This window comes from Lacerta agilis, chromosome 16 (genome assembly GCF_009819535.1).
Source record: "Lacerta agilis isolate rLacAgi1 chromosome 16, rLacAgi1.pri, whole genome shotgun sequence".
Lineage (NCBI taxonomy): Eukaryota > Metazoa > Chordata > Lepidosauria > Squamata > Lacertidae > Lacerta > Lacerta agilis.
The window spans coordinates 39,654,872-39,675,993 of record NC_046327.1 but is presented as its reverse complement, the minus strand read 5'-3'; the positions used below and the strand labels follow the sequence as shown (position 1 = coordinate 39,675,993).

Below are 21,122 nucleotides of genomic sequence, written 5' to 3'. Positions count from 1 at the left end.
ATCGCTAGGCCAGCAGAGATTGGGCAGGTGCCTCCTGTTTATACATGTGAATGTCTGCTGAAAACTTGTCTGTGCCACCAAACTTAAGCAAGCAGTTCAAAAACCATCTTACTGTAATAATTGATGTTCTCTGATGTTAAAGTTTAGTGTAGCGTTTTAGTACATATTGATATTGTTGTAAAGCATTATGATTTTTAATATGGTGGTATATAAATATTTTTAAATAAATAAGTAAAAGCCATCATTTGCCTCTTGCCTTTTAAAGGGCTCCCTTTGGGCAGAGCACTTCCAAGTGACCAGGATATTATCCTCATTTGCCGGAGTCCTATTGTTCTTTTGTCTGCTTTTGTGCTGCTTTTCTTTTCTTTTTTTTTTTTAAAAAATATCACATCGTTTTGTTTGCATTTCTCACTTCCCTTGTCAGATCCTGCTCTAACTTTTTCTTCTTTTTTATATAGAAAAAGTAGCATTTTTCTCTAAAAGCGATTATAAACCGTATCACCTCAATAACGCGGATGAAAAAATCTCAGGCTTTCATGTTGTAAAATTCTAATTCGATAAAACAAAAGCAAAGCCCACCGCCACTTGGCTCCAGCTTGGTGCTGTAATAAGAAATAACGGGCAAGGACAAGTTTACCTGAGTCAGGTATCACCGTCACCTGTCAGGTGTTGTTGTTTAGTCGTTCAGTCATGCCCGACTCTTCGTGACCCCATGGACCAGAGCACGCCAGGCACCCCTATCCTCCACTGCCTCCCACAATTTGGTCACTCATGTTGGTAGCTTCCAGAACACTCTCCAAGACCACAGTCTGAGGCTCCCCCTATTTTGAGATGTAGTAGTAGCCAAGGCCTGTGAGTACTGTGAAAGCTATACCATTGTCAACCAAAAGGGAGGGGGGTAATATCTTAAAGCGTCTCGTTCTCCCCCCCCCCCCGTTCACTGACAAGATTTTAGGAAGGATTTGGTATTTAAAAATGATTTGTGCGCGTTATAAATGATTTGTTCGCGGAGTCCTTTTTCCAATAATCAGCAGCACGTGCCCAACGGCTCGTGGCTTGAAGGTAGAGCAAACCATTTTAATCGCTGAAGAGAGAGGTGCCAGAAATGAAGGCTTTCTTCTCGCTCATCATCGAAATAAAGTGTGCTTTCATTTAACTGGATTTATTGTTAGTGCTGCTACTAAAATGGTACCGGCCCATCATTCTGCAGCTGATAAAGCGGCTTGGGCGAGCTTATTATTTAGGGAAGGAGTAGTGACCCGAGATTTAGCTGGATCAGCTGCGGTGCCCAGAAAAGCCACAGTCTCATATCAAAGGACTCAAGAGAGAGATGTTAACGGGAATTTTCTTTCTCAGTTTGACTAACAGGCTGCTGGAAAGAGATAATCAAAATCGCTGATATATCCCCCCCCCCTCGAAAAGTAAAAATAATATCGCCTCGTCAGGGACCGGAGGTGGGGGGGGGAGGGAGACGAGAAGGACAGTTAGAGCAGCTGAGCGAAAACGCGGCGTGGAATATACCTTTGCAAGTGGTGAGGTGCCTGGAATACTACTACCTTACTGTATATTATCCACTGAACGCCTCTTCAGGTCTGAAGAGCTTCAAGTTAACTCTAGTATAGTGTGCCTATGAATAATCGGAACTCGGTGAAATATGGGAGAGACATTTAGAGTTCTTATCGGGGGAGCGTTCCCCCCTCACACATGTCAGAAATGGTAAGGCTGGGATTCTACCAAATCAAATAAAGAGGGGGGACGCTCTTAACTGCTCTCTCACAGATAAATAAATCTCTGTTTTTCTGGGGGACGAGTGTATTATTTCTCCCACCTTCTTTGGTCCTAAATTATGGGGAGGCGCTGGCGAGGACGCAGCTGCTCGCCGCCTTGGGCTTTTCCTGCCGCTGGCTTGCGGGAAATGGTACGCCCTGAGGGGCGGTGCGAGTGAAGCCCTGCCAGGGGGTTGGCGCGGGCCAGTCGCAGGGCGGGAGGCGGCCGGGCAGGGGGTGGTTCTGCGCAGCTGGGAGGGAGGAGCCGAACGATCCCGGGCTTCGGGGCGGGGGGCAGCCATGGGCGGCTGAGGGGTGCCCCAGTCCAGAATCGGCCCGGGCCGGCGGCCATGGCCGAGGATTACTGGGACTCGCTATCGCAGTAGCCGCCGCCAAGGTAAGAGACGCGGGTCGGGGGGGGGGGGATCGGCGTGACCTTTGACCCCTTGTTAGGAATCTGTCTCCCGAGGGATCACCTCTGCTGCCTTGGGATAGGATCACTCACTTTGAAGCCATTCGGTCCTTTCTGGTCACGCAGGAGATCTGCTCTGACCTCTCGTGTAATTTTCCTCTGGCATTAATTCCTCCCCCCACCCCCAATAGATCTGTTCCGCTTCTTTAATCCCTGATGCCTGGCTGCAGGAGGTGATGTCTGCTGCCATCAGACTGAGGGAGGCTTCGCATTGATCTCCTTGAATTCCCTCCTTACACCCCGGCTAAACCCGGCGGTAGTCTGCACTCCTTGCTGCTTAAATCAGGGGGTGGAGGTGGATTGTCCTGAAGTTCTGAGCATCTGCATCTTCCTTCCCCGTTTGTGTTGCAGTCTTTTCCTCCATTGAGTCCTACCACTCCCAGTTGACTGCCGTGCCCTGGAGGCTTCCCACCCCACTCTGGTCTTCCTTCTGGCCCAAGGCTTTTGCCTGGCTCTGACCTCGCAAGGACCTTTTGGGGGACTCTGCGGAGGCGCTTCTCGTTTGCCTCATGGCTCATGATTCAGGATTTCTTTCTGTTTGGACTTGCAGGGTGATCTTTGCTTTTTTCACGTTGACTCTTGCTGCTAGATTCCCTTGGCTTGCAATTGCTTCCCTCACTCTGACCGTGGACCTGGAAATGTAAGGAGGTGTATCTCTTGTAGGATTTGTTGCTTCTCTGCTATTTGGCTTGAGCCATTTCTTTGTGCAAGTGACCAAGTTTCCCTCTTCTCCTTCCCACACCCCCTCACATCCAAATTGGAGAGCTGGTGGTGTTCTCCTCCTGGCCTTTAAGAGGTGGGTGGGGGTGCTCCCGGATTCAGCATGCTCTCAGGGCACCTCGGCTAGGAAACGGGGTGCAGAAAAGAGGCTCTGCAGGATGAGAAACCACAGGGAGTCTCCGTAGGGGATTCTGAGCTCTCTGTTCAGGAATTCCAGCTGCTCCTGGTGGGAGGAAGTTCCTTTGCTCACCTTCTACCTGAAGACCAACCTCTTCATGAGCCTGATGATGTCATGGGGGCGCTTCCATCTCCTCCCCACTTCACGCTACGCTGCGTCTGTGTGCGACTAATAATGCACTGGTAGACAAATGGGTCCTGTGATGATGCTGTGAGGTTGGCAGGGATCAGGGTTATCTGGGAAGGGATTGGCTTTGGGGCAGCAGCTGGCAGTATTAGCCCTGGAGATGTTTGGTGCAGAGGCCCCTGGGAGGGGGGCTGGTTTTCTAGTTTTTTTCCCTTTCCGTTTGCCTCCATGCTTGAACCAGGAGTTCCCTAGAAGGCTACCATTCCCTTCCTGACACTCTGCTGTGCTCGGCTGGAGCTGACAGCTTAGCAGCTACCATGCTTGGTGGCTTGTCCTGATTTGCTTGTCAACCTTTTGCCTGCTCTCTTGTGAGGAAGGTGTGTGTCAGGCATACTTATTGGGAACACCCACCCTCCCCAAACACATGTCCATACTAAGGTGCTCCTTTCTACTTCTACTTTTTTATTTCCCTGCCAACTTGGGCCTGGGCGAGCAGCTTTTGGCACTCCATGGAGTTGGCAACAGTGCCAGGTCTCGAGCAAGGTTCTGCAGTGAGAGCTGCAATGACAACATCTTAGCTGCTGAGCTGGTTTGAAGAAGGAAGAAAAGCAGAGTGGCTGCAACTGGTGAAAGGTTGTTAGTTTTTTCTCCCTCTCTCTGAGTTTTTACATTTTATGGGTGTCTTCTTAGATCCTAACCCACTGGAAAAAAGATTCTCCATTCTTTAAATGGCTCTTATCTGGTCTTTCAGGTATAGCTGCTGTTTAGCTTGGTTTGCCTCGCTGCTGAACCCACTGAAAATAGAATCGGAATGGGTCTAAAAAGCCATTTAGTTCCTCTCCTTCCCCCAGTCAGGACAAACCTACTTCCAAACCCATCTGAACCCATACAAGCCAGATCACAGTATATCACAGGCAGAGATCAGGTGAACTGCCCAAAAAGTGTCCCCAAAAGCAGAGAGGCAAGGCAACTTGTATATTTCAGAGGAAGAGACAAACAAGAAAGCCACGGAAGAAAAGAACTTCTGTAGCTCTGTACACCAGAGTATTTGATTATTCTCTTAGGATTTATTCATAAGATGAGTCTTCTCCAATGTGAATATTTGTTGCCCTCCACATATTTTGGATTTCAACTCCCATCTGCCTTTGCCAGCAAGGACAATGGTCTGGGCTCCGCTGAATGCAAGGCCACTTGGTGAACTTCATAGTTGAGTGTGGGTTTTGTCCTGGCTCTTGCATTCCCATATCCAGTATTTAATATCCTGGCTCATCATGTTATGCTATTTCTTTAGCTCTAAAATTATTATTATTATTATTATTATTAGAATTATATACCGCCCTACACCCGGGGGTCTCAGTGTGTGATGTTTCTCATTCACCTTTGCAGTGATCCTTTGAGAATTTCCTCACTGTGTGGATGGTGAATAGATAAGTCTCTTTCTCAAGGCTGCCTAGTGAGTGGTTTTTGAACTGTTAAACTTGTATCGCCTATCGGATGGTATTCTATGTTAACACACCTGGAGTAATCTTTCCACCCCCTGCGTGGTAGCATGCCCTCAGTTGCTAACCTAGATTAGAACCTCCGCCATTCATAAGAATTAGAACCCCCTTGCTATTCTTTAACTGCATTGTGAGCATCATAGTCACTAAACTGCAGTCCTATACACATTTACTTGGGAGCAAGTCCTACTGAAGTTACCGTAATGTTGCTTACATCTGAGTAGATGTGTATAGGATTGCACTGTAAGGCTGCAGTCCTTGTGTGCACATACTTGAGAGTAAGCTGTATTAAACTAATTGGGACTTACATCTGAGTAAACTTGGTTAGGATTGTGCTGTAATCTGTACAGTTGTGAAGCACATTCTGGGCTGTTTGGGCTCTTGATCTTCCTGGCTTCCCTTTCTGTGTCCAGGAAGGGGCCCTGTTAACATTAGGGCCCTGGGTATCCCACAAGCTCACACAAACACTAAGCTTAGGATCCTGGTAGTTTCAGCTTTCATTAGTCTCCCCCCATTTTGGGTCCCACTGTCTGGAAAAAAGGGCTTTAACAATGTAATAATAAATAAAATCTCCAAATGGGGAAGATGGGCCTGGGAAGGAGGAGCTTCTTGGCCCACCCCCTGGCTAGGGGAATAAATTATGTTAAATGAGCAACTATAGGCAAAGTGGCTTAATTTACATAACATATGCTGTTTTTTTTGGCACAGAATTGTGATGAATAATCTTACCTTTCTTTTGAGCCCAAACAGTCCTGGTTTTAACAAAATCTTTGTTGTACATACGGACTTTTGTTTCCCCATGACTGCTCTTGGCTGCTTCAAAGCCACACGATCACTTTGCTATTCAGTGTTTATTTTGGAGTAACAGTGGATTTGGGGCCCTACATGGCACAAAATGAATATGGCCCCAGCCTGGAAGCCACCTGATGCATTATTGAGAGCAGGGGCTCCCTATAGTCTCTGGACATACCTAGGTAGTCAGATGCTGCAGTATGCTTGACATCACTTCCCAGGCACAGGGGTGACATTATTAGTTTATTTTTATTTATTTGGTTTCTGACCCCCCCCCCCCCTTCACTGTTGAATCCCAGGGTGGGTTGCAGCAACTTTAAAATAATATTCAAAAGAGTTTAAAACAAATAATAATCATATGAGGGTGAGTCCTGAAAATCTTTATCTCACATCTCCAAGGACAGGGTAAAGAGGCGCTTCTTCAGCATAGGATGCAAACTATACAGTGAAGGCACCCAGTGGACCTCTGTGGGGAGGGAATGCCACACCTTAGGGGCTGCCACAGAGAAAGGGTGGTAGAACTGCCACCTCTGCTGAGCTTAACACCCAGGAAGGTCTGTCAGGAAGGAGGTAGCCTTTCAGGTATGTCATTGATTTTTGACTGGGGATGAAGGAAGAGAAATTGTGGAATGAATATGCATCTTGCATTATCCCGTCGTCTGTTGCCATCCCAGAATGAGCATGAGCTGGCAATGTAATAGTGAAATAAAGATAATACAGGTGGGGGCTCTTTCTTGCTTTTTGTTAGAAGTGGAGCTGTTAACAGACTTAAGAAAACAAGACCAAGGATTAAAATTGCGTCTCTGGAGACCAGATCTGGCTTGTGTGCATGAGTAGTTTGCGTTCTCTGATCTGTCCTTTGACCAGAAAGCAGATAGGAGGAGAAGATTCGATAAATTTTATCTTGGTGCAGCTTCCACCTTACTTTGTCCATGTGCTTGGGGTGCATTAAAACTTAAATCACACATGCTTGATACAAGCAATACCCTGTTGTTTTTAAAGATGCTATTGCTTTATGCCGACTACTAAACATCCACTGAGAGAAGAGCTCTGCACTTCTTGCAGAAAGTAGACAGGCTTGGGCTTCAGTCATATCGAAAGGGAGGTATCCAGTTGAAGAGCCGTCACCAAGATCACCTGTCTGTCTGCCACTGCTGGTCACACAGGCACATAATAGAGTTCAGCCCAAAAGGCTCTCTTACCTGACTCTCTGTCTCTGCTGCTGTGGCTCTTGGGGAAATGAAGGGGGGAAACCGAGGCAGCTGGTGTGCAGACCTCCAGTCCCAGGGCAGGGATGTCCAGATCCACTGGTTCTTCAGGGTTACTGGTAAGGCGCAGATCTGCTGGCAGTTCCTGTTCCTCTTGTTCTCTTCTGAGGGGATCTCATGTTGGAAGTCTGAGCAGGGTTCAATGCCTCTCAACAACAACAACAACAACAACAACAACATCCCACTGCAAAAAAGGGCACAGAGACATTCTGTTGTGGGGACCGTAACCCAGGTTCAAGGTGCCATTTGGCAATTAGCTAATAATAATAATAATAATAATAATAATAATAATAATCTATTATTTGTACCCTGCCCATCTGGCTGGGTTTCCCCAGCCACTCTGGGCGGCTTCCAACAGATATTAGGATACATTAAAGTGCCACAGATTAAAAACTTCCCTGAACAGGGCTTCCTTCAGATGACTGTGAATGTAAGGTAGTTGTTTATCTCTTTGACATGAGATGGGAGGGCGTTCTACAGGGCAGGCACCACTACCAAGAAGGCCCTCTGCCTGGTTCCCTGTAGCCCTCGGCGCTGGATCTCAGTGTCTGGGCTGAACGATGGAGGTGGAGACGATCCTACAGGTATACGGGGCCAAGGACGTTTAGGGCTTTAAAGGTCAACACCAACACTTTGAATTGTGCTCAAAAATGTACTGGGAGCCAATGCAGATCTCTCAGGACCGGTGTTATGTGGTCCCGGCGACCACTCCCAGTCACCAGCCTAGCTGCCGCATTCTGGATTAATTGCAGTTTCCGGGTCACCTTCAAAGGTAGCCCCACATAGAGCGCATTGCAATAGTCCAAGCAGGAGATAACTATAGAGCATGTACCACTCTGGCGAAACAGTCTGCGGGCAGGTAGGGTCTCATCCTGCGTACCAGATGGAGCTGGTAGAGAGCTGCCCTGGACACAGAATGTGCCTCCATGGACAGCTGTGAGTCCAAAATGACTCCCAGGCTGCACACCTGGTCCTTCAGGGCACAGTTACCCCATTCAGGACCAGGGAGTCCCCCACACTCGCCCGCCCCCTGTCCCCCCAAAACAGTACTTCTGTCTTGTCAGGATTCAACCTCAATCTGTTAGCCGCCATCCATCCTCCAACCGCCTCCAGGCACTCACACAGGACCTTCACCGCCTTCACTGGTTCTGATTTGAAAGAGAGGTAGAGCTGGGTATCATCCGCATACTGATGAACACCCAGCCCAAACCCCCTGATGATCTCTCCCAGCGGCTTCATATAGATATTAAAAAGTATGGGGGAGAGGATGGAACCCTGAGGCACCCCACAAGTGAGAGCCCAGGGGTCTGAACACTCATCCCTCAACACCACTTTCTGGACACGGCCCCGGAGAAAGGAGCAGAACCACTGTGTAAGAGTGCCCCCAGCTCCTCTAGACAGTCCAGAATGATGTTATGGTCGATGGTATCAAAGGCCACAGAGAGATCCAGCAGAACTAGGCCCACCAGAGATCATCAACCAGCGCGACCAAGGCAGTTTCAGTCCCATGATGAGGCCTGAATCCCGATTGGAAGGGATCCAAATGGTCCGCATCCTCCAGGCATGCTTGAAATTGTTCAGCAACCACCCATTCATTCATCTTGCCCAAGAATGGTAGATTTGAGACTGGGCGATAGTTGGCCATATTGGCCGGGTCTAAGGATGTTTTTTAAAGAAGCGGTTTAATGACCGCCTCTTTCTGCGGGTCAGGGAAGACTCCCTCACAGAAGGAAGCATTCACCACCCCGCGGAGCCCATCGCCCAGCCCTTCCCGGTTAGCTTTTATTAGCCAGGATGGGCAAGGATCAAGGAGACAGGTGGTTGGTTTCACTCGTCCAAGCCGCCTGCCCACACCCTCGGAGGTAACAGATTGGAATTGATCCCATGAAACATGACTAGACAGGGCTCCAGCACTCTCCCGCCCCGGCCCTGCTCCCACGGTGGAGTCTACCTCCTTCTGAATCTGAGCAACTTTATCTGCAAAAAACTTTGCAAAATCATTGCAGGAGATCTTGGGGTCCCTACCAGGCCCCGGTGACGTGAACCACCTGGAAGAGTCTCCTGCTGCTGCTTCCTGCAGATGCAGTAGCAATGGTGAAGAATGCCCTCTTTGCCGTTACCATTGCCACTTGGTAGGCTTGAAGTTGAGCTGTAGCCCGTGTCTGGTCGGATTCAGAATTAGTTTTCTGCCACCGGTGCTCTAGCCGGCTCAGTGACTATTTCATCACCCTCAGTTCCGGGGAAAACCACGGGCTGTCCGGACTCCATGCTATCGGAGAGGCCGCTTCGGAACCAGACAGTCAGTAGCCCTGGTTAACTCCACATTCCAGCGGGCCACCAGGGAATCAGCTGAAAGGCCATCAGCATGGGATAAAACATCCCCTACCACTCTCTGGAAGCCAATTGGATCCATTAACTAGTAGGGGCGGACCATCCAAATCAGTCCCACCTCCCAGCAGAGAGGAAGGGTCGCGGAGAAGTCCAGCTGCACCAGGAAGTGATCTGACCATGGCACTTCTTTAATTTCACTTTTACTTAGTGTCAGATCACCAACATCCGTAGAGGTGAACACCAGGTGTAAGGCATGTCCGCGGCTATGAGTTGGGCCAAACTTATTCAGGGACAGCCCCATGGAGGCCATGCTTTCCACAAAGTCTCAAGTGGCCCCTTGTAAGGTCATGTCTGCATGGATGTTAAAATCCCCTAAGACAACCAAGCTAGGTGTCTCCAAGAGCACATCCGCCACAACCTGAAGCAGCTCGGGCAGGGAATCCTTGGTGCAGCGGGGAGGTCGGTACACCAAAAGGAATCCTGTACTGCCCCTACTGCCCTTTTATTTCTGTGTTTCTAACACTGCTCCTTGGAGACATAAAATGAATGATTGTCTTCATGGATGACATCCTACAGCAGGGGTCAGCAATCTTTTTCAGCAGGGGGCTGGTCCACTGTCCATCAGACCTTGTGGGGGGCCGGACTATATTTTTTGGGGGGAAATGAACGAATTCCTATGCTCCACAAATAACCCAGAGATGCATTTTAAATAAAAGGGCACATTCTACTCATTTAAAAACATGCTGATTCCCGGACCATCTGCGGGCTGGATTTAGAAGGTGATTGGGCTGCATCCGGCCCCCGGGCCTTAGTTTGCCTACCCATGTCCTACAGGCATGGGGACCTGGTGTCCTTCCAGGTATCGCTGGAGTGGACTGTACTGTAACTCCCATCGTTGTTGTTGTTGTTCAGTCGTTCAGTCGTGTCCGACTCTTCGTGACCCCATGGACCAGAGCACGCCAGGCACGCCTATCCTTCAATGCCTCTCGCAATTTGGCCAAACTCATGTTAGTAGCTTCGAGAACACTGTCCAACCATCTCATCCTCTGTCGTCCCCTTCTCCTTGTGCCCTCCATCTTTCCCAACATCAGGGTCTTTTCTAGGGAGTCTTCTCTTCTCATGAGGTGGCCAAAGTACTGGAGCCTCAACTTCTGGGGCCGATGGGAGTCCATCAACATTTGAAAGGCCACATGTTCCGCCCTGTCCCGCCTGTCTTAACTGATAATACATCGGTGAAAATGCTGGCCATTGTCTTGCATAGGATCTAGGAATACAGACTCAAGGCATTTGACTGTCGACCACAGCAAACTATGGCAAGTTCTTAAAGAAATGGGAGTGCCGGATCATCTCATTTGTCTCCTGAGAAATCTCTATGTGGGACAAAAAGCTACAGTTAAAACTGGATATGGAACAACTGATTGGTTCAAAATTGGGAAAGGAGTACGACAAGGCTGTATATTGTCTCCCTGATTATTTAACTTATATGCAGAATTTATCATGCGAAAGGCTGGACTGGATGAATCCCAAAACGGAATTAAGATTGCCGGAAGAAATATCATCAACCTCAGATATGCTGATGACACAACCTTGATGGCAGAAAGTGAGGAGGAATTAAAGAACCTTTTAATGAGGGTGAAAGAGGAGAGCGCAAAATATGGTCTGAAGCCCAACATCAAAAAAAGTAAGATCATGGCCACTGGTCCCATCACCTCCTGGCAAATAGAAGGGGAAGAAATGGAGGCAGTGAGATATTTCACTTTCTTGGGTTCCATGATCACTGCAGATGGTGACAGCAGTCACAAAATTAGAGGACGCCTGCTTCTTGGGAGAAAAGCAATGACAAACCTAGACAGCATCTTAAAAAGCAAAGACATCACCTTGCCGACAAAGGTCCGTATAGTTAAAGCTATGGTTTTCCCAGTAGTAATGTATGGAAGTGAGAGCTGGACCATCAAGAAGGCTGATCGCCGAAGAATTGATGCTTTTGAATTATGGTGCTGGAGGAGACTCTTGAGAGTCCCATGGACTGCAAGAAGATCAAACCTATCCATTCTTAAGGAAATCAGCCCAGAGTGCTCACTCGAAGGACAGATCCTGAAGTTGAGGCTCCAGTACTTTGGCCACCTCATGAGAAGAGAAGACTCCCTGGAAAAGACCCTGATGTTGGGAAAGATGCAGGGCACAAGGAGAAGGGGACGACAGAGGATGAGATGGTTGGACAGTGTTCTCGAAGCTACTAACATGAGTTTGGCCAAATTGCAAGAGGCAGTGAAGGATAGGCGTGCCTGGCGTGCTCTGGTCCATGGGGTCACGAAGAGTCGGACATGACTGAACGACTGAACAACAATGACAAAGAGGAAAAGAAAGAAGGATGAACAAAAATGCCGATGATATTTCAGAGGGAAAGGGAGCAGATAATGATGGGGAGGTGGGGGCTCTGCTTGAATATGTTGCATAATGTCTTGACAACTGGAAGGCGTGCTTAGAGCCATCTGAGTCTCAACAAGGATAGCCCAATAGCCCCACGTTGCCAAAGCAGCCAAGAGAAGCAAAATTAAAAGGAGAGCTATTTCACAGGCCAATTCTTTGTGCCATGTCTCTTCATGGGCTTGGGATGCAGATGTATTGAAGCTTAACTAAAGACCTGTGCAGCCCAGGCCGCTGACCCCAAGGATAATCCTGGAGTGGCCCATTCATGGTGAAGCCTTTCTAATTCAAGTCCTGATTGAGTCATCTGCTGAGCCTTGATAGGAGAATATCCTAACATGCCTTCCTCCTGGCTTCAGCTGCATCAAAGCCTCCATCCTCATGAAGTTCTATCCTGTCCCTCTGTTAGGGCTGATGGACCCTGTAATGCCTTAATGTGGTGTCTTGCCTCCATCTTCCCCAGATCCTTCCACAGAGTTGTCTGGGGATCCAGTGCTGAGCTGTAGGCACACATGCTGCAACCACAGGCTCCACGGGATGAGACTGATACATTCAGCAGTGAGGGCCAAGAGGGTTGGGGTGTCTTTGAAGTTTGGCATTGTTGAAGAGGCAAGCACCTGCTCTAAAACGGAATATGAAAAGTGGATTGCTTCTTCAGCATCCGAGGGCAACATCAAAGAAACCTCTGGCTCTTAATCCTTTCCCTCTCCCTGTGGGCTGGAGGGCAGGAAGGGGTGGGAGTGATCCAGAGATCACTGCCAATCTCCAGACCACAAGCTGATCTCAAGCTGAGACAGCAGCTGCTGCCTGCAAGAGCCAAGCATTCCAGGATGTACATGGGGTACTTCGGACATGGTTCTTCTGTAAGCAAATCAGTCACAAGTGCTGGGTTCTGGCTGTCATCTTGCTATTTGGGTAATGGATTAGCAGAGGCTAATGGATACGTATTTTCCGGCGTATAAGACGACTGGGCGTATAAGTCGACCCCCAACTTTTTCAGTTAAAATAAAGAGTTTGAGATATACTCGACCGCAGATTCTCCACCCGGCGTATAAGACCACCCCCAACTTTTGAGAAGATTTTCCTGGATTAAAAAGTAGTCTTATACGCCAGAATATACAGTACTTTAGTTTTCTTTCTGCAGCTTCCCTTTTGGGGTCTGGGAAAAGGACCATTTGGAGTGCCCCCCCCCCCAGTTTACCTTCCTTGTGTCACTTGCAAGTTGCTATCTCTCTTTCTGTGGTGGAGGAAAGCAACTTGGCTCCTCTCTTGCTAACTCTGAAGCAAAAAGGCTGGGAGGGGGGAAGAAGGAGTGCTGGATGTGGATTGGACGTACTAGTCCACTTCAGGGGGATTTGGGGGGTCCTGACCTTCAACCTTAGTCTCTCCTTGGAAAGTGACCCTGAAGCAGAGGAAGGACCAAAGCTGAGTGGTAGAACATCTGCTTGGCATGCAGAAGATCCTGGGTTCAGTCTCTGGCATCTCCAGGTGGGGCTGGGAGGCCCCTGCCTGCCTGAAATCCTGGAGAGGAGCTGCCAGTCCGTGTAGAAAGAACGGAGCTGGAAAGACCAAAGGTCTGGCTCAGTAGAAGCTGTGTTCTTCCTGCACTTGTAAGTGAAACAACTTCCCCACCAACGTTTCTCTTTCCCCACCCCATAAAAATACTGATAGTTGCTGGATATTCCTTCTATGTGCCCTGCCCTGGGGAATGCTGGGTCTAGGATACACCAGGGGCTGCCTGCTCCATCACATGGCTTGGACGAATGACTCATATTCACAAGGAGCCATGCATGCAGTATTCTGCACCCAGTTTTGTAGTACTCCCTCCCTCGGAGGTCACACAAGCCCCCTTCCTGTTGAACTGAATACTTTTTCTTATTGCAGCAGGCTTTTTCATTGAATTCTGATTTTGTAGCTTTACCTCATTTTCCATTTCCTGTACGCTGCTTAGAGGCAATAGGGATTAAGTGGCACACAGATTGTTGGAATTAATAAACAAGAAACCCAAATTCAAATCCAGGCTCCTCCATTTACAGTCTGGATGCTGCCTCTTGGTCTGGGTTCTACTTTTTAAAAATGTTTTTTATTATTTTCTAAATTAACACGAACAGCAAAACATGCAATTTGGAGAGTAGTTTGTTACAAAAAAGCTCACCCTCACTACTTCAACAAAATATGGCCACAGGTTTGAAGGAGACACATGAATTCTGGGTGACACGTGGTAGTCTTGGTCCTACTTTTTTGTAGATTGGGAAATACAATGCAAAACCTTGCTGGGTTTGTTGTGTGAGGATGAAATAAATACCATGCTTTTCACACTAAAGAATACTGTAGAAGTTGTCAGTAACCCACAATCTTGAATTAATTGGTATTCTACAGTATATGGTGAATGAAAAGCTCTCTTTGTGTGGGTGAGAGAGAGAGGGGGGGGGGTGTTATGATGAAAGATGGAGACAGCCAGACAGCCAGGTTGATTATTTCCCTAGGAATACGACTTTAGCTTTAAGTGCAACACTCCCCTCATAGGAGAAAAACCAGCCCTGTTTTTGTGTGTGTGTTGCTGAATCTGCCTTGAGGAGGGGCACTTCTCACCCCTAGTTCCAGTTACAGGTAGGTAGCCATGTTGGTTTGCCATAGTAAAAACAAAGTAAAAAATAAAAATTCCTTCCAGTAGCACCTTAGAGACCAACTAAGTTTGTTCTTGGTATGAGCTTTCGTGTGCATGCACACTTCTTCAGATACTCTGAAACAGAAGTCACCAGACCCTTATATATGGTGAGGAAGTGGGGAGGGGTATTACTCAGAAGGGTGGTGGGAATGGGGGATTGGCTGATAGGTGTGGAAAACCTGTTAATGACTGTTAACGAAGGTCTTACAGGAAAGGGCAAGGGGTGAGATGGCTAAAGAGTAGCTTTGTCATGTATAATGAGATAAGAATCCAATGTCTTTGTTCAGACCATGGTTTTAAGTTTGCTTCATGAGTTGCAATTCAGCAACTTCTCTTTCCAGCCTAGGATCACACTGCTGGGGGCGGTGCGCTCCCCCCCCCCGCACTCCTCTTCCTCCGCCAGTGCCTGTGAGATCTCTGTATCTGCACCCCCCCCCCAACACCACAATGTTCAGTCTCCAAGTGCTGTGCTTTCATTTTTCTTATACAAGGAAGTGGAAGTCTTTCACTTAAATGGAGGGGGGGGATTGTATGTTCTCTTGGGGGTGGAGGCTAAACTGCCCCCTGGTGCCCTTAGTATATGGAGTGAGAAGAATGCTTGCCCCCCCCCTGCAACTGTGCCTTCACCTTGCAACCTGCTTGCTTTATCCCATAGAAGAGGAAGCTGTGAAGAACTGAGTGAGCCCCAAGTTGTGCAACTTTTCCATGGGTTCTAGTTTTTATGCTCAAGCTAGACTGCAAAAGAATATTTGGGAGAAGAGGATGGGTTATCAGGAGCTAGTTTTGAATAATAAATATTGAATACAAAAAGTGCCGCTAAATGACTTAGTTCCCTTCTTTTGCATATTTTAAGACGTAAAAGAGAAATTCCTAGGCATCAGTATCTAATTTCCAGGATGTTCCTGGATTATTAGATGCCTGGAATTTTTCCAGTTCTACCAGAATGTTGAGCCATTTCTCTTAGGCTGCACAGATCACCAGAAGGGCTGTTTCTGTGGGTTGGCATCTTCTGCCATCTGTCAAGCCCTGAACACAGCTGCTCCCTCTGCTGGGAAGAGCCTGCACTGTAGTGCCAGCAGCCAGGGACTGCTCCACAAGCCAGGATGTCCCTGTATCCCTTTGCTTGGTTGCTGACTGTGAACCATTTTGGAAACCCAACTTGGCTGAAAAGTGGAATAGACGTGTGTTAAAATAATAGTAATTGTAGGGGGGCTGCGGAAAGCTCAGTGTTGTAGCACATGCTTTGCATGCAGAAGGTTCTCTGTTCAGTCCTAAAAGAGAACCTTCCCCAATCTCGGTCCTCTTGGACCCTACAGCTGGCAGGCGAGGCCTTGTTGCTGGTGCTACCATAGTGGCTGCCTGATCAGTGATGACCTGTGACAGGGCCTTCCTGGTGGTGGCTCCCTTTGTGAAATGCCCTCTCTGGTGAGGTGTCTGTCTCTTTCATTACTGACCTTCAAGAGAATTTTTTTAATATTCCTGTTTACCTAGGTATTGGATGCCTGAAAGAGGCAGTTTCTGGCAACCCTGAGATAACTGTTTTAGAGTATTAAAAATTATTTTATTATTGATACGTTTGCTGCCCTGGGCTCATTCAGGAGGAAGGATGGGATGTGAATTGAACAAATAATAATAAACCCTGGTATCTCATGGCAGGATTGGGAGAAAAACTCTCGGCTGAAACGCTGGAGAGCTGCAGCCAATCAGAATAGATAACACTGCACCATATGGACTAGTAGTCTGACATAGCAGTGCTATTTTTCTAGAAAAAGAGGTTGTGGAGCCCACCACGAGCTCCTCCCTTGTTCTCTTAGAATGGTCATGGTGCCCACCTGAGAGGTAAGCTCTGGCTGAAAAAATGCCCCGTGGCATAGCATTGGGCATATCTGCCCCAATATTTTCAGTTCTGTGGTCCATCCAAAAAGCACATTTCCCAACCAGATTAAAATCTGTGTTGCCTAGAAACCCTAACTCTTGTTTGCTGAGCCTGTACGTGGTTCCAGGTGGAATCTCAAAAAGTCCTTGGTGCTCCCCAAAATGAGAGGGAAGCCGTGCCTAGGGATGTGAGGTGAGGAAATTCTCCGGAGAATATTCTCCATAAACTGTAAATTCTGGTTCTGGTAAGAACCAGTTTTACAACCCACATTTTAAAAAATCTAGTAAATAATAAGTCAAGCTGTGATGTTGCCAGTGTAAGTAATGAATAATGATTTTTTTTTTGAACCAGTTACATTACTGGGCATTGTGTCATTCACCATTGGCAGTTTTTTTTTAAGTTTTAAAAATGCTATTCATTTAATTTGATGAACATATGAATTCGTATGTATTTCAACTATATTTAATAGCCTTTTTCTATTTTGGTGTGCCCTTATTCTTAGCAATTTGTACCCTTTGGCCATACAGTGTGATTATTATTATTATTATTATTTACAGAAAGTAGCTTTATTGCTTTAGACGCTTAAAGTACCTATTATGCGTAACAGCATGTGAGGTGGCCTTGATTTAAACAGTTGACGTTTCTTTATTTTTATTTAGTGCCAGTAACTGGTTTTTGCAGTGCCATTCAATGTGCCATTTACCAGAGATTGACATACTGAAATATATTATCATATAATGATAATATATTTAAATTTAATGGCTTATTTTTATATGTATGCATATAGTTTTGTTTATCAAGCTGTGTTTTGGTCACCAAAACAGTTATTAAGTGTTAGAGCTATTAGAAGCACAAGATAGCCTATTACTAAATTTACTTGTATTAAACCTTAACATCCCAATTGTATTTTTTGACTTGTCCTATAACATGTACATGTTCTAATGGAAGAATAAAATATGATTTAACATGACAATTACTGGTGCCATCACCTTAGAATGGTTTTAACTTTAACTATAAAACATGTTTTACTTTTTAATTTGATACTTGCAAGTGACAAGTAGGCTTGTGCTTATATATTTTCACTGTGGTTCCTTTACTAAACAACAAGTTTCCCTATATGTCAACTGTGCTGACCTGCTGACCAATAAGAAAGAGTTTTCTAGACTCCTCCCACTCCCATGATCCCATCCACACTGTCAATCATCTTCAGTTGTTTAGTGTGTCTTGAGTTTTATATTCCTTTTACTTTAAAAGCTACATTTCATACATACACAACATAATTAGAATTCAAAGTTGATGGTAAATATACGGTTATTGGCAGGCTTAGTTTAACATGAGTCATTCACATTGAATTTTCAATTTCAAGTTTGGTGCAAAAAATCAAAGAATGTGAATTCACTGCATTGCCCCATTGAATAAAAGTATCTGTACAGTTTTTGGTTGCCATCTGAACAAGTTTACCCATGAATAAACATGTATATTAACTAATATCATTTTCAATGAATTAAAATTACATCATTTTCAATGCATTAAAATGAATATTCTCCTATTTAAAATGAAAATTCTCTAATATTCTCAAGAATATTCTCCAAAAGATTATTCTTGAGAATTGAACATCACTAGCCGTGCCCCTGACAGAACCACAGTGCTTTTAAATGGGCTTGGTCCCAGGTGGAGAGGCTAGGGGTCCTCTCCTTCTTTTCCGCACACAACTGTTCACCCCAGTGTCCAACCAATGTTTGGCTGTGTGCCCTGGGACTCTGCAGGGCTGCATCTCTGCCTCTTAGTTGGCCAAGTTATTCCCACGCGTATTAATAGAATGATGAGTACCGCCCTTTGCGTGCCGGGGGGGGGGGAGCAGGCAGGCGTCGCTGAACCTCTCATTGCGGTAGGATTCTTTCCCTCCTTGCGACTGCTCCTTATTGGCAAGGGTGGGCGCTGGAGGGGGGCCCCTTTATTGGCAGCCAGGGAATTCCTGGGGATTCACCCTTGCTTGTCCCTCAGCCCTGCCGTAAAGTGCATTTTAGTTCCTCTGCCGCCTGCCCTCTCAGCCATCCTAGCTTTTAGTTAGAAGGCTCTGAGAAGACCTGGCTTGCTGCTTGGGGTGCTGTGGTTTCTGTGCTTCAACTGAGGGGTTTTACCTGAGCTGGAGAAGTTCCTGAAGGGCCAAACTGGGAGGGGACAGCAGTGGCAAATCCACGTATGCCTGATATATGAGAATATGAAAGGATGCAACCTCGGCTAATGGGAACCTGGGTCCTATACATAAAAAGTACAGAAAAGGCGTTTGTGGCTCCTGCAACCAAGTGAATTTGGTTCTTGGCTGGCTCGACTTTCGTTCTTGGTTCAAAGGAATGGGTGTGAAGGAAGCAGGTGCCTCTCAGTGCTTGCATTGCACACTGGGTTGGGGGAGAGGACTCTGGCTCAGACCTGCTTGCAGAGCCATCATGGTTCAGTCACCAAACACCATTTGAAGTAATAAATAGAATGTCAAACCAAGCATGTGCAGAGTGCCACAGCAACATTGTAGAGATGTTCAGTGGCTACACGAGGTAACGTTAACCACGTCACCCGGGGGTTGGGGATTCCACACCCCAAAACCCCACAAAAACCCTCGGTAGAGCTGCCACCACCCTTTTAACAAATCACGGCCAGTTTCAAGCACGAGGGTGAAAAGGGATAAGTCCCCCGGCTTCCCTAAACTGCCACGGGAAAACCCCAGTCAGTAGGGACGAGCGTTTTAGGCACCAGTTTAGCTTTGTAGTCAAGAGGCACAAAACACAGACAAAACGCCCTTTCAAGGTTTATTAAAAGGAAAGAACTTTTAAGCTAAACATTGGTTACACAGGTCTCAAGAGTAAGGTTACAAGAATATAAAATAAAAACATAATTCAAAATTACTAACTAAATACTCACAAACCCAGGACATAAGGAGATGAAGCCCCTCTCCATTGTGGCAAGGGCACCTGGCGGGAGATCCTGGAGTTCAAAAGGTGACAAGTCTGGGAAAGATAGCTGTCTGCCCCCAGCTGAAAGCAACCCCATCAGTATGTGAATCACACAGGTTACTCCCCACACCACTTAACAAAAGATCATGAACCCTTCAACTAACTAGCATTCCTTTCTAATGAGAGCCAGCACATTCCAGTATACTGACCACTTAGCCCATCTCCCAGCATTCAATGCAACAGAACCAAGGATTTTAGAATATACTGTAATGCTCTCTACTTCACTACAAACATAACCATGCTCCCAAGTCCGAGGGCATCATCTTCAGGCTGGTTTGAGACCCAGCACCTCTTTTAAGTAGCTAACCTTTGGGGTGGCTGTGGCAAGGAATGAAAGTTCTTCCTCCTCTGTCCAGGCTTCACACACTGAGAGTCTTTGTCCAGGCTTGGTCTGTAACAGCTTTATCAAAATCAGGGTGAAATTGCTGTACCCACAGCAGTGCGGCAAAATCACATTGTGTTTATGATGCAACAGCAACACATTTGCATCAGTCTGAAGACTCCAATATTTTAAGAAAAATGTTATTGTGATTTTACAATATGATTTTTAAGTCTCGATTTTTGTAGTGGGTTATATGCTTTCTTTGATAAAACAAAAACAAAAACAAAAAACTCAAAAGGGGCTTGAGAATTGTGTGCCCTAATAAGCCATATCATGGCTGCATGGTTCTCATGATTAGATCAGAATGTGGCAAAAAGGCCGATGGAAGAATAGTAGCTGTTGCTGAGTTTTTGCTTCTGATGAGGACTAGTCAATTATTTGGCTATGTATTTCAATTCAGTATTTGAACTCTGGTCCTGTGCGTGTCTGCAGAGCCTGGCTAGGAGCACAGCTCTTCTCGGCCCTCCCTTTCCTACTTTCCCTTTTCTAGGCCCTACTGACTGATCTACCTCTCTCCAGGATTTGAGAAGCTCAGAAGATGGCAGTCAGAGACACTTGAAAATGTCAGCCCAGTGTGCAGCGGCTGTGAAAAAGGCAAATTCCATGCTAATGTCCCCATGCAAATCCATGTTGCAGCCACTCTTGGAATCCTGTATACTGTACAGTTCTGGTTCACAGCTTGTAGCATTCTAAAACAACTACCAGACTTTTAGAAGACATCTGAAGGCAGCCCTGTTTAGGGAAGCTTTTAATGTTTTATATATTATTCCATTTTAATATTCTTTTGGAAGCCACCCAGAGTGGCTGGGGAGACCCAGCCAGATGGGCGGGGTATAAATAAATAATAATAATAATAATAATTATTATTATTACTACTACTACTACTACTACTACTACTAGCTGTACCCGGCCATGCGTTGCAGTGACTCATTTGGTTCAATGGAAAAGGAAGATAGAAAAGAGAAAGCGCACATTTGTAATTCTGTGAAGATATCACCTGCCTCCACAGCTTATCCCGTTGAACTCCTGCCTGCCTCCTCTCCGTCTTTCCCCCGTTTTCGCCTGCCTCCCCACAGCTTCTCCCGTTGAACTCCCGCCTGCCTCCTCTCCGTCTTTCCCCCGTTTTCGCCTGCCTCCCCACAGCTTCTGTTGAATTCCCGCTTGCCTCCTCTCCCAACGGAGAGGCTCCATGGTCTTCCTCCCTCATAAATGGCTCTTCCGTCAAAACTGCTGGCTCTGCCCCCCATGCACACGACCAATGAAATTACTGTGTGCTGCTTTTGCGTCCAGTAGATGGCACTGTTTTTGCCAAAAATCAAATTTTTACCTGTCACAGGTGTGACATTTATGTAATATTTTTACATAAAGACACTCCTGGATTGGAACACAACCTTGTGTCAAAATTTCAAATCAATCGGTCAAGGACTTTCTGAGATTTGAGGTATTGAACAAACGAACATTTGCATTTTTATTTATATAGATATTGCACACCTGAAAGAGATGCAGAAAACAAGATGATTGTGTGTGGAAAGGCTAAACCATTTGGGGCTTTTTAGATAAGAAAAAGGGTGAGTGTGGCCAAACTGCAGGAGGCAGTGAAAGGTAGGCG

General features: G+C 46.5%; 1 protein-coding gene across 7 annotated transcripts in view; it reads left to right on the top strand.

The window, feature by feature from the left end:
* Nucleotides 1–2,060: 2,060 nt before the first annotated feature.
* The window catches only part of CDK16 (cyclin dependent kinase 16), a 59,130-nt gene continuing 40,068 nt past the window's right edge, over nucleotides 2,061–21,122 (top strand). For all 7 annotated transcript variants that reach the window (XR_004428062.1, XR_004428061.1, XM_033174015.1 and 4 more), the window contains exon 1: nucleotides 2,061–2,163. The gene's annotated coding sequence lies outside the window, so the exon portion shown is untranslated. The remainder of the gene's footprint in view (nucleotides 2,164–21,122) is intronic.